Here is a 13,133-nt window from a genome sequence, read left to right on the forward strand (position 1 = left end):
AACACGAAAGTGTTTTATGCCGGGGTCCACAAGACTTCAGTGAGGTATTTCCGTCACGGAAATGACGTCGAAAAAATATACATAATCAGATAGCAAATAATAAAAGTTCCCTCAACGGGCATCGAACCCATGACCGCTTGGTCTGCAACAAATGATGCCGGGCACGCTATCCACGGTCGCAGACCCTACAGGCTTTACAGACGCGCCTTTTATAATACCACATCTACCACTCTACCGGTCGGCGGGTGGTGTTGCCCTCTGGGAGCGGTAAAATAAAGTAATTCTTCATTACTCTGTCCTCCGCGATTAGCACCTGCAACGCGTTGCACGTGCCTCCCATTTGGCACGTTTTCAATAGAAGTTCAATTTTGTCAATGCCTTAACACACCGCGAGGTGGCCACCTTAGCCAAGCGTCGTAAAAGCGTCGGCCTCGCTCATAGCTCTGCGACGCGCGCTGCCTCACCTGGCTGTAACACCGCGTTCCCGTTCACGCGCTCGCCGTTAGAAAATCACGGCAGGGCTACCGGGGCGGCACGACGCGCTTTGCGTTTCCCTCTAGTCCGGCAAATGGTCCGGCCGTGGTGTTCAATCACATTTTAACATGCCGCAGGATGGCGACCAAGTTCTGTGTCCAATATGCGACGCTCTTCTAGCTATCACACCTAGTTCTCTGATTACGCTTTCACCGTTAACTACTACAGCTACCCAAGGGTTTGTTTAATCATTTAGCAGGGACGTTAGTCGTCGGGATGGAGATGTACCACGAGTCATCAAAGTGGGCATATCTACGTTCAACGGTGCTATAGCTGCCAGACATCAATATACATTGTGCAGACTCCCTTATGTCAATGTACAGTAAACAATCAGTTACTTCTGTATGGGCACGCTTTACTTTCGTGTTATTCCGATTCCTATGACGGAGGGATCAACCATGTTTTTCTTCTTTCATTTTTTTCATACAGCCTTTTCGTTTTTCTCTTTTTGACGGTATTATACCTCACCAAGTATTTGTCGCACATTCACGAATGTGAATGTGAGACAAATACACTCAGGAGGTATAAAGAGGAGATATGAACAGGAGATATGAATAACAAGGAGCGTCCATCAATTCCGACTCTACGCTACCATCATACTCTACACTAGCAATGCAGGCCAACGTTGCCTAGCGTTAATCTTTCATACTTTCACAAGAACCATTATTCGCACCCATTCATTGGCACCGGAAAGACCAAAATATTGCGGGGTGAAATTTCCTTTTATTCTCACATCACTGTCTTTCATGATATTTGAATGTAAACATTTTATTCTATTTCGTAGTTCCGCACTTCACTATAAAGAGGGTTTCAATAACAGGATAAATTAGCACGGGAAGTTAAGGAAAGAATATTGGCTCGCTGCCTTCACAATTACTTTTTCTGCGGTTGGTGATATTAAGACCACTATACCCAGCAATTACGGTAGTAATTAAATAAAATTATTTAATTATTATTTTCATTAGCGGAGAGAGGCTGTCGGGTCAAAAGAGAGAATCGCTGTCCTCCCTGGGAGGAGAACATTGCCGTTTTGAGATTTTGAAATATCGGCCTCTGTTGCGAAGCAATCACATTTAACTAAATTACCCGGCGAAATCGAAACCGAGCTTCCGAATAACACGACTAGCAGACGATAAGAATAACGTTGCTGTTCAAGGCGACGATAGCAGTAATGTTAGTTCTGAATTTCTTAACGTACGTGCACCATACGGGCTTTAATCGCAAACTAAACCCGCACACCAGCAAAGCGATGCCACTCAATGGATTGTGCAACGGCGCTCGCTCAATATGGACACCTCAGAAGAGCATGGCAGTTTCGCTCTTCTGAGTTTCGCTTTCAGTTTTGCCGGCGGAATTTGCCAGACTTTAGTTCTCCTTAATAACTGCCAGCGGCTGCTTTTGCGAAATTTGGAAGTGGCAAAAGTCTCTTCGTATGAAAGGCTGCAATTTTCCCATTTAACCCTACCGCCTATCCACACTAATCAAGAGTTAATTAACCTAATTTCTTTATACCAGCCGTTATTGACGCTTTATTCATGTTAAGGTACCTGCAACCGCAGAAAAAGTAATTATGATGGCAGCGGGAAAATCTCCTATTTTTCTTAGTTTTGAGGATTTCCGGACCCATTTCTTGAAACACCCTGCATTTTCGCACATGCCATCTGCATTTATTCTAGAAGTTACGAAAATGTACTGTTGCACAACATCCACTACTTTGTCAATTATCTGAATATTCTGAGCTTCTTTAGCTGTTCTCATGCTCTAGGCTGAAGCCAGCGAATGTCATTCTGATTTTCGTTCGGCAAATGCTGAAAGCGCTTTGAACACGTTAAGTTGACGACGACCTTTCTATTTTGCATCATCGTAAAGTGCTTACCTGCTCCGAAGCCTCTTTCGCACAGTCTTCTTCTCTTTTATTTGTTGCCTGTTTGTATTATGCTTTCGTATTTGTATCTTCCCACGATGTATCTGTGTGCAGGATTCTTCGCTTCCTTTACTTCGTCCAGGATAACGCTGCAAAATTCGCAGGACTGAAATACAAGAACAAAATTAAAGTGCGATGTCCATTGGCTTTTGCTCGTTCAGTGCACAAGTCTGACATAATTTCCCACATAACAGCTCACTGAATTTCAGCAGCCTAGAATGAAGACCCCATACAAATGTCCTTTTTTTTAGAAGTGCGCGTGTGTGTGTGCGCGTGGTGTCTGGGGAATGGGTGTGGAAGAGGTCGGCCTCATGTGTGATGCCCGCTTCCCATTTCCTTCAGGCAAACATTACACGGGAGACAGAGTGTACCTTCAAAGCAGCAAACAAAAAATAAGGATTTGATGTTCTTGTAGCAATTGTGTGTATAAGTACGCAAAAAAGAGAACTAAGGGCAATTATGTGGACGCTTGCAACTGTTGTTCTCCGAAGAAATGCGCCGTAGGAAAGAAAAATGTCCTCTATGGAGTCCTCTATACAGCTTCGATGGAGTGCGGGTTAGGACGTTTACCTGCGTCTTGTGCTTATGACTACAACAAATGAGCTTACTTACCCCATGCCCTCCTCTATTTGAATATAAGTTTACATTGGTCCAGTTTTTAGAGGGACAAAAAGCAAGCGAAAACAAAATGGCACAGACAAATGACATGGCGTGTGTTACAGTTTTGTCTAAAATGTTTGCATGTTTCGTTATTTCTAGTAGAGCTTTCCCGCTCTGTCTCACTTGAAACAATGTGATTTCGAGCTATCGTGCTCTAATGCCCATCGGGTTTCCTATGCTCTACGCTATTTCCAACTTTGTGGTGACACATTTCCGAAGTAACATTGCATCGCAACGATGTTTTCGCGGAAGACTCAATCGCGCTTTGTATGATGTTTCCTTTTGCAAAATATGGAAGCGAACCTGTTTGTGGCTGGCGTGCTGTGTAGGAGGGTTAATTTTTTTTGTTTCTTCTTTGCAGCATTTTCGTAATGCACGTGAGGGACATGTTTCAATTTTTTTAGCGCAGCACTGTTCGTCGAACGAGATGGGCCATGACTGGTCCCATGAGAGGGAGTTATTAAGTGCTACTGAGATTTTTTTCTGACCTTGAAAAATTTTGGAATCTCATGTCTATCGCTACGTCAGTTTCTTTTTTCTTGTTTTTTAGCGTTCTTGTTTAACGAGTGACCTTCCAACATCAGAATAAGGCAGACGTTTAGGGGAAGATGGAAACTTAATAATAATATCTGGGGTTTAACGTCCGAAAACCAGCATATGATTATGAGAGACGCCGTAGTGGAGGGCTCCGGAAATTTTGACCACCTGGGGTTCTTTAACGTGCACCTAAATCTAAGTACACGGGCCTCAAACATTTTCGCCTCCATCGAAAATGCAGCCGCCGCGGCCGGGACTCGATCCCGCGACCTTCGGGTCAGCAGTCGAGCGCCATAACCACTAGACCACCATGGCGGGGCGAAGATAGAAACTTAAAGATATGAAAATTGCTTGAACACGGGGGCTCAGTGCGGCCAACATTTCCACTGGTGGTGTTCTTTTTTTTTCTTTTTCAGAACAACCTACCGGAGCGCGTGTATTTGTCTGCTTATGCACCCTCTCCCGTAAACAATACAATCAGAGGGAGAGGGCAAGTGTGAAAATGGTGTTGGGGATGTGAAAGAGAGGTTGGCATTTGCTGTTTTGAAAAAGACAAGACCACTTGCGCAAACGTTGGCTCTGCGACACCCCATCTTCGAAGATTTTTCATCGCTTTCAACACTAAGACATAGAAATCAGAGCAGCTACGTAATAGGCGTATTGGTTTGTCGATAAATAATAGCTCAGGAAATGACGTTCCAACAGTGACAAACCGCATCTTGTAGTGAATGGCTCTCGTGCACTTCCACACAGAATATCTCGAACAGTTTCGTAGTTTGCTGCGCGACCACGGCGAGGTACGAATGTACTCTCAGCGCTCTTTGCATATTACCAGCATTTCGTAAGGGCACCTGCATGTAGAATAACTATAGTAGTTCTATATGAATTCGGGCCTGTGACGCTGCCGTACGATTATCGCTAATTTTATGGAAGCATCCGTAGTACTCGTGCAGCTCATGTTAACATCTGTTTTTGATCAGTAGCTCTACGCTTCCGCCTACACAGCCATAAAACGCCTTTGTGCATGCGTTTGACCTTCCGACTCAGCCAAGGTCAACGCCAACGAAAGATCTTCAGCGAACACTAATGCACCGCGTACACACAGCGTGTGTGCCAGGTGAAAAGGGAGAGTGCACACACACGGAGAGTACATACACGGTGTGTGTTTGCACTTTCCGCTTTGTTCGTTCTCGTGTTCCCGCCCTACACAACAAATAGGCTAAAGCAATACGCCCAGTCTGATATTCTTACAGCATAAATCAAGATTTGAAACAAAGATAACCCTCTGCAAATGAATGGTCGGTCATTTCAAAAGCAAGCAAAATGGAGCTATAGCTTGACAAACCTCCGCGTTCAACCACGGCAGTTATATTTTATTTTTATACTTCACTATTCCGAAACAAAGCCGCAGTTTTCTGAGCGCCAGTGCACTTTAATTGATCGAGCCTATCTGCTTTCTCAGGAAATACGACTTCTGATAGTTTTAAGCAGCAGCAAGTTGAAGTCATTTCAACGAGGCTATAATTGTACGCGCTTCAAGCACTGCTAGGGCTTCGTAGGGAAGGGCAAACAGCATTAAAAAACTTAATTTCCACTTTTTCTGTGCCAAAACCCCGGTATCCTCATAAGCCACGCAGCAGTCGGGGCCCCGAATAAATTTCGTCGCCTAGAGTTTTTTCCTTGCACGTAATCTATTGGGACGCAAGTGTTATTCAATATCTTCCCACTAAAATGCGACTTCCGTGGTCAGGAATGAAGCCCAGAGCATGACAGCCTCTAGGCTACAGTGGCTGGTCACTAGCATTTTCTTCGCAGTGCCGAGTGCACAAGAGCCCCGCTGGTGAGTTTCTTGTTTTAATATACAGCTATATTCATCTTAGAATCTTGGCTCTTTAGCTAAAGAGAGTGAGCACCAAGAGCGAACATGTGCTTCTTCCCTAGGATCCGGAAATGTACACGGTACGCTTGCGCGGAAAAAGACGAACGCAACAGCCGGAACTCATTCGTGGGGAAAACGCGAAGGGAAGAACAAGCGGGAACAGGGAAGCAGACGGGAAGCGCGGCTTCGCTCGATATCCACAGGGTGGCGCTGGCGTCAGCGCTGCTCTCGGTTTTCAACCCGGCGCGCTCGCCGCCACGCTACTGACTTCGCGTTGAACATCCTTCCTCTTACCTATGACGCTTAGCTTTTGAATTCATCCTATCTTCCTCTCGCTCACACCCTCTTGCTCTTCAGCCACTTTGTATATCTCTTCAACTCCGTCCGCGGCGTCTGCTTTTCTCCATCCGCTGCCCAGACGCTTCCCTTTCTCCGGAAGTTTCCCAACGGCTCCCGGGAAAGGATGGAGGCCGATAGAAAAGCGCGGAACCCGAGCGAGTTAGAGGACATCGGCCTCGGACGCGGTGCTGTCGTGGTGTGCTCCAAACGTGCTCAACACTGGACGCTGATCGCTTCAACTTGGATGCTTAAGCACGCGTGCTAAGACTCGACACTGAAATGTTGTCGCCCTCCGCTTCAAGGACATTAGCCGGCAGGTAGGACAACGGTGTTGCCTGTCATTCAGCGCTACCTTTGTAGGACTTCTGTGTCTGCAGCATTTAGAGGCCGACTGTGGAAAAGGAAAACGTTTCGCTAGAAAAAAATATTGATGCTCTTAACAGCACCGTTATTATTGTCGTGATCATTCCGGCGACGATTACCTTGGGGGCAGGATTTTCAACTGTCGCTTCAATAGGTGAGTCTTGGTGCAAAACTCACCAGTCACTTCTTCACTTTCATAAGAATTTCGCCGTACCATGTACAGGAAGTGACATTTTGGCAAGCGAACAAAATAAGCAGACAAAATGTGAGACTATTAATTTTTTTGCGGAAGTGCATCATACATAGAACAGTTTTTTTTTTGTCGTTCCAAGTTTGTTTTTGTTCAACTATATGTAAGGGGTGTCTTTTAGTTAGAGGGACGGAACTAAATTGAACAACGCATTTTGCCAGCTGGCTTCACGTGGATCGGGACCACAGGAGTGTTCAACATCATTTCCAAAAACAAAGTATTTCCTCCGTGATTTTGCACTGGAAATATCCCTTGCGATGATTCTCAGGATTATTTAGGACCACTTCGCCTTTAATTGTAATTGTAGTATTATACAGCTTCAAGGACGACTGCTCTGCACGAATATAGCGGCTATCTTGAGCTTCGGTGTACTTATACTAGCGTCAATGTCGGTGTCGCCGCTTCTCCTTCATCATTTCGTTTCACCGGTGCTCCAATGGTAGGCCCGTAAAATTTCGTACTACTAAAAATTTGTACGACGGAACAATGTAAAACTTTCGTGCTTGTACCATTTTTACCACTAACGTTTACATCCTTTTTTAGTCCTCCGAAGCTCTTTAGACCACTGCTGGCTGATTGCGGAATTTGTAGGTCCATTACGATTCGACATGTTGAACATGCATAGATAGCTATGTAGCCAGTCCCGCTTCTGTAGCGATGCTGTTTTACTTTTAAGGCTGCGCTACAGTGAATAAATTTGGAATAGAGTTAAATAGTGCGCTTGATGATGTGGTTAATTGACAGGGAAAAAATGCCTGAGAGAATCCGCTGTCCTTGTTGGCACATAACACGGACAGGTTGATTACTTCCGATATTTTCTCAGCGCAGGAATCGGTATCGTGGGCTTACAAACTTAGTGAAAGAAAACATTTCGTTAAAGTCTTATGTAAGCTACTGCGAACGGTGTCGCTGAAGGATATCGTAAAGTGCAACACAATGTGTCTCAGACATGTCTTATTAAGCGGCAGCTGTCATTGATAGTGAAAAAAAAACAGCTGTAAGTACCCTGAACAGTGAAAAAGTGGACGGAACTTCTTTAGGTGAACGGCTTCTACAAAAGCGAGAAGCCTCGTGGAAAATGATCAGCAAGGAAGCCTTACTTCATGGTCTGGGTGCTGACTTAGCGTTTGGAGCTCCTAATGGTGAAAGCGCCGTTAAGCTTTCGCGTGAACTTTGGCAAGTCGCAGGGATGGTGTACGTTGCTTTTGCTTCTATGAAAATGGTTTGGGTGCAGACAGGAAATTGTGCTGCTTTGTCGCTGGTTAGCGTAATCCACTATTTTTGTTTGCTTGTTTTGTCACTTGATGCTGTCAAAAACAAGTAAAGATTACTGGTAATCTAAGCCAACATCAAGGGTAGATGCTCCACTGTGCACAGTCTTTCTTTACGTAATCTCGGTCAGCAAAGATAACCCGGTGCAAATGTACTTAATAGGTTTATCAATTTCCTTTGATTCAGTAAAAGAGGCTGCAGTGGTTACGTCGGCTCATTCCAACTTCAGATTTTTTTATCCGTTTAGTCGCCTGCAAGGCTACTGCTGAAAATCAAGAAACTGACCATGTTAGCCGTTTTCGCACCTGGCTCATAGGAAGGGAAGAACGAAATAGCAAGGGAGAGCGATCAATGACTCTTTGGCGAGTGGGCGCACCTGTGCGGCCTGCTTTATCGTAGTGAAGCATACTAGACATCGATAGTCCCCTCCACAATGCGGCGCGCATCCCCGATAGGTACCTGTCTCCGAAACCATCCCCTGTTCTCTTTGTAATTTCACTATGACTCTCAGAAAAGTCATTCTGGCTTTGCTCCCATGCACATCGAGAAACATGTTCTTTTCTGAAATAAGACATTATTTTTACTTTGTTTTCCGAAGCTGAACCCGTATAGCGTGCATTTCGATGCCACGGATTGAGATGCACTTGCATGAAGCACAGACGCAAAGAGAGAAATTATCCTTCAACGTCATGTCGTATATCTAGTCGGGCGCATGCGCTGAAATTGCACTTCACCCAACCTCTATTTTTAATACTAGGTGCAATATAAATGGCGTGGTGGGAAAAATGGCCAGTAGCATGAATGCTTTAGATTTGCTTAAACTTTTTCGATAATCTGATCTCCGCCTCTCTTTCGTCCGTATCATCCGCAGGGAAGTCACTTCTTTTTGGTGGCACACTGAGAACACACTGGACATAAGCGGGCGTTGACATCCACATCGTCCTCACGTTCATCAACTACGAAGAGTCGACATGCGAGCACGGGACATGTTCCATCGCTGTCAGCTCTCCAGCCCCCGCACGACAACGCCCACAACCATCACAACCTGCAAAGGACCAGTACCGGGTCGTGGTACTCGGGGCAGCTCGAGTGGGCAAGACAGCCATCGTACATCAGTTCCTCTACGACGAGTTCCCCGCGGACTACTTCGCAACTGTGGAAGAGGCGAGTCCACTTGTGCACTTTATTTTTTTTTCCTTTACAAGAATGCGCGCACATCCACTCAACATTGAAAACATACATAACATACACATACATACATAATACATACTACTACATACATACATACATACATACATACACATACATACATACATACTACATACATACATACATACATACATACATTAACGTACGCATGATCAGAGACGAAAAGAGGGAATGTTTTTCAAGGTGTTACAAGGCCAGAACCTAACCTTCAGCGAATTACTACCTACGGTTACCTTTACGCTTAAACCGTAGAGATGAAAACAGTGAATAACTTACTTGAAGTTAATCAAGATTGTGGCTTACCTAAGCGGCGGCCATCATTTGCGAAACAAATAAAAGCTTATATAAAAAAACGTGATAATATGACTTCTGTCAAATGAAAAAACAATTTATTTACACCGTTTTCAAATTTTCATTCAGACCAAAACTGACACCGCCTTTCATCAAAATTTCGGCTTACCACAGTAGCAAAGTGCTGCACTTTATTAAGTTGTTGTTCGATGCGCCAAGGTTATTATGCTCACTTGAGATAAAAAATAACAAAAGACGCCATAAGTGCCAGATCTTAAACTCTTTTTATGCTTCCCTCTCACTCAGTTCCACAGGGCGAATACGAGCTGAACGGTGCCTCGCTCAACTAGACATCGTAGACACGAGTGGCAGCTACCGTTCCAGCCATGAGGCGTCTGGCCACACCACTGCCGACGCGTTCGTGCGTCTACGCCATTGACGACCGGACTCATTCGAAGAGGCTCGCCGCATCCACGACCAGATCACCGACTACACTCGGCCAAGGCGCCCGTGGTCGTGGTGGGCAACAAGTGCGACATGCCCTCCGCGACGCGTCGTGTCCGAGGTGAAGTCGCCGAGACCATCACCATCGACTGGGAGAATGGATTTCTTGAATGCTCAGCAAAAGAGAACATTAATGTGTTCGAAATCTTCAAAGAGCTCCTAGTCCAGGCCAAGATCCCGTACGACTTGAATCGGCCGTCGTGAATAAGAGGCGTCGCTCGCTTCCTGTGTACCCGACCAGTCGAGCATCAAGGACAAGACGCTGCAAGAGGAACAGCTGCGCTGTTTCGTAGCTGCGTGATGTGATGTCTAGTGTGACGTGGGCTTTTGTGCACCTGCTGGTGTACTGTGGCCATGGTACAGCCCCACGCACTTCTTTGGAACTCAGAAGACGAACTCGGAGGCGAAAGGTACAATAACATGATGTGTTAACGACGAACGTCTCCTACCAGAAGGAATGACGATAATGGACTACAACCACCTTGCAGGAGAGAACAATTGTGCCACACTGTACTTCTCGTGAAAGCTGTGAACAAACGAAAGAACCTTGATTCTTAAGAGATATGCGACGTATGCGTCCGCCATAATATTCAACACTATGCGCTCCCAAATGATTCGGTAAAGTTGCGAAAAGACGAACATCAGCTGTGAAAACCTCGTGTGTGCGTACATGTATCCTACCAACACGGAGATAACATAGGTTTTCACAGGCGCAAAAATATCTGTATTTCGTCAACACAGCGGTAGCTGCCTGCTGTCGATTACGTGTCTAAGAATGTTGCGATGCAATTAGGAGCAAATAAGTTCAGCAGCCTTGTCACTTGACGTCACCGTTCTCTGCAGAATAAAGAAGCCTAATCAACTGAAGCGCTTTGTTTGCATGTAAAGGGAAGTGAGCGTTAGAATGAGTGATGTGAGGGGAGGAGCACGGAAATGAGGAGAAGAGAGGGTAAGGCATTGCATAGCCATGTATAGAATGCTATAGGTGAGCGTCTTACCGTCTTCTAATCTCCACACCACACCAAGTCCTCTTTGGAGCGTCGCGTTGCAGAGATACCAGTGCGAGGCTATATTTTTACGCTGTCGGCGGTTAGCACGCTGCGCCGCCCTGGTGGTTATTCAATGTACCCCAGACATGCACACGTTACTCGGACTCTGGAAGAATTGTCGCCGCGCACTTAGACATGTCTCAGCTTATTAGCTGATCAGCTGTTGATAATCATCCGTGAATTCTTGCACTCGCACGAGCACTTTCAAAGAAACTCCCCTTTCTCAAGGGAGAAACAATCCAGAAGTATGGTTTTGCTGGACAAGATGAGTAATACTCTAGACGCGGAGGATGAATCTTCTTCTGACGTCAAGAAGGTTAGTTGCTCGGGCAAATGCAACATCTTCTCCGAAGAGACCCCCCCCCCCCAGAAATGAAAAAGAAAACAGAACAAAACCAAAGAAATCTCACAGAGCCTTTTATGCTTCCGCCTAAGACGACTCGAAGGCAAAAGCCATCTTCTTTTTCTTCTCATCGATATAACGACCCCCCCCCCCCGACCCACCTCCCTTTCTATCCCGAAGGTTTGAGTACCTAACGTGTCTTTGCATTGCCTCCAGGATTGGATAATGCAGCTTTCTGCACTTGTCTGCTTTTACTGACTCCGTGATCGCCCACCTTAACCAAGCGATGTTGTCATGTGATGACGTCATCATGTGACGCCCCCTTATTGACGTCATCATGACGACATGATAAACGTTAAAATGTTCAAAATGTGTGACGTCTCAGTGGCGATATACTTGAATCAGCTTGTTGACGACGCCAATGGTAATTTTCGCGTTTGATGAGGCATCTAAGGCTATCACCTTAAAAAAAAGAACGGAAGCTGCGATGGGCTTCGAGCAGCAGTGCATCCCATTCGTTGCGTGACAGACGAAAGGCTCCCACTGCACTTAGAGCTCGAGTGAATGTACCACCTGTTTAATCAGTGAGCAGGTAGTGAAACGCTAAATTCGAGGCCTCATAAACCAGCATGCATGGCCTTAAAAATCATGCCATATCCACGAAGTGAATGATATTGAGGCGCCTGCTTCGAAGATAATCGGTAGGCCTGAATTTTCCGTACAATTCTCTACTCTACTGTCAAAGACGTCACACGTTGTTATAGTAGCGCTTGTGGTCAGGTTGTCGAACCACAAGCGGTCGCAGACTTTGCAGCTGTGGCCGAACGTGTAGTCGAGGAAAATTGCGCTTGAATCGCGCGTCGGTGCCACGAACTTCAGATAGCGACCGCTTTCGGCGCTTGGCCGCTGCATCCCACGCCCGTCCTCTTCTAGGTTCTCTGCCGCCGCTTCCGCGCTGCTTCGGCTTGGCGGGCTTGTATTGTCTCGGGGTCCGCACGACGCTGACCTCTCTCTGCGGCCTCGCGAGCTCTCACGCAGGTCCTGCGGCGAGCCCGCACTGCTGCAGCCTTGCGAGCCCTCCGCTTCACTATTGCGCATAATGGCGCGTTCACACTGAGACATTCGCGGCGAAGCGCGCGGAATCCGCTTCGCGGCAGCGATATCCGCCGGAAAAGCACTTACCGAGCCTATCGGTCGAGGACCGATTTTTGCGGCAGCTGCCGCCGGATTCCTTCACAGCGAACCAATCGGACGCGCGAGTCGAACATTCGAAAAATGGTGGCATGCTTGTGATATCGCAGTCGTCGAAGCCCGTAGCGACAGCGAATAAGTCTTTCGTAATCACCCTGTAGTTCTCGACAACTGCCAAGTGTTGTCGCGGTTAGCATCTTTGGAATACTCATCGCGATCTCGCAGAACGGTAGTATTACCTCGGCTCCACCAAGCTTCTGGCTCTTGCAAATCAGGGCGAACCAACGACAACTGCTTGCGTCGTTTTCTGGTTTCGGCGAATGCATGTTTCTCTTCGTCAGACATAGCCAGAAAGTTGCTTTCCAGCGGGCCCGGCAGTGCGACGACCCCGCTCCTGTAATAGCGCTTCGCCATAAAGAAACGCGAACACAACGCAGAGCGCGTCGATGCCAGCGTTCCTTCGCGCGAAGGGACGATGAAACTAGCGCCCTAGTTTCGGCGGTGCGTTTGCTAAGTAGTGTGAAACAATGTGGAAATTCGGCGCGCGCGAATTCCGGTCGCTGTGGCCGGCGGATTCGCCAATGTGAATGAGCCATAATCGCCACTGCAGCAATTTTTTAAAGACGATAGTCTTTCTTGGGGAACTTAAACGCAGAAATTTTGGTCTGTCTTTCTGTCTGTCTTTCTGTTTGTCGGCAAGTCCCTCGATTCAACCGCTCGGCCAAAGTTGAATCACTTGCCCAAGGCCAGCCGTCTTGAACTGGTGCGGCGTTCCTCCTGTGAACGTT

General features: G+C 46.5%; 1 pseudogene; it reads left to right on the top strand.

The window, feature by feature from the left end:
* The first annotated feature begins 2,745 nt into the window (after positions 1-2,745).
* On the top strand, positions 2,746-10,055 carry LOC119403674 (GTP-binding protein Di-Ras2-like; annotated as a pseudogene).
* The last annotated feature ends 3,078 nt before the right edge of the window (positions 10,056-13,133 follow it).

Source organism: Rhipicephalus sanguineus, chromosome 8, assembly GCF_013339695.2.
Source record: "Rhipicephalus sanguineus isolate Rsan-2018 chromosome 8, BIME_Rsan_1.4, whole genome shotgun sequence".
NCBI lineage: Eukaryota > Metazoa > Arthropoda > Arachnida > Ixodida > Ixodidae > Rhipicephalus > Rhipicephalus sanguineus.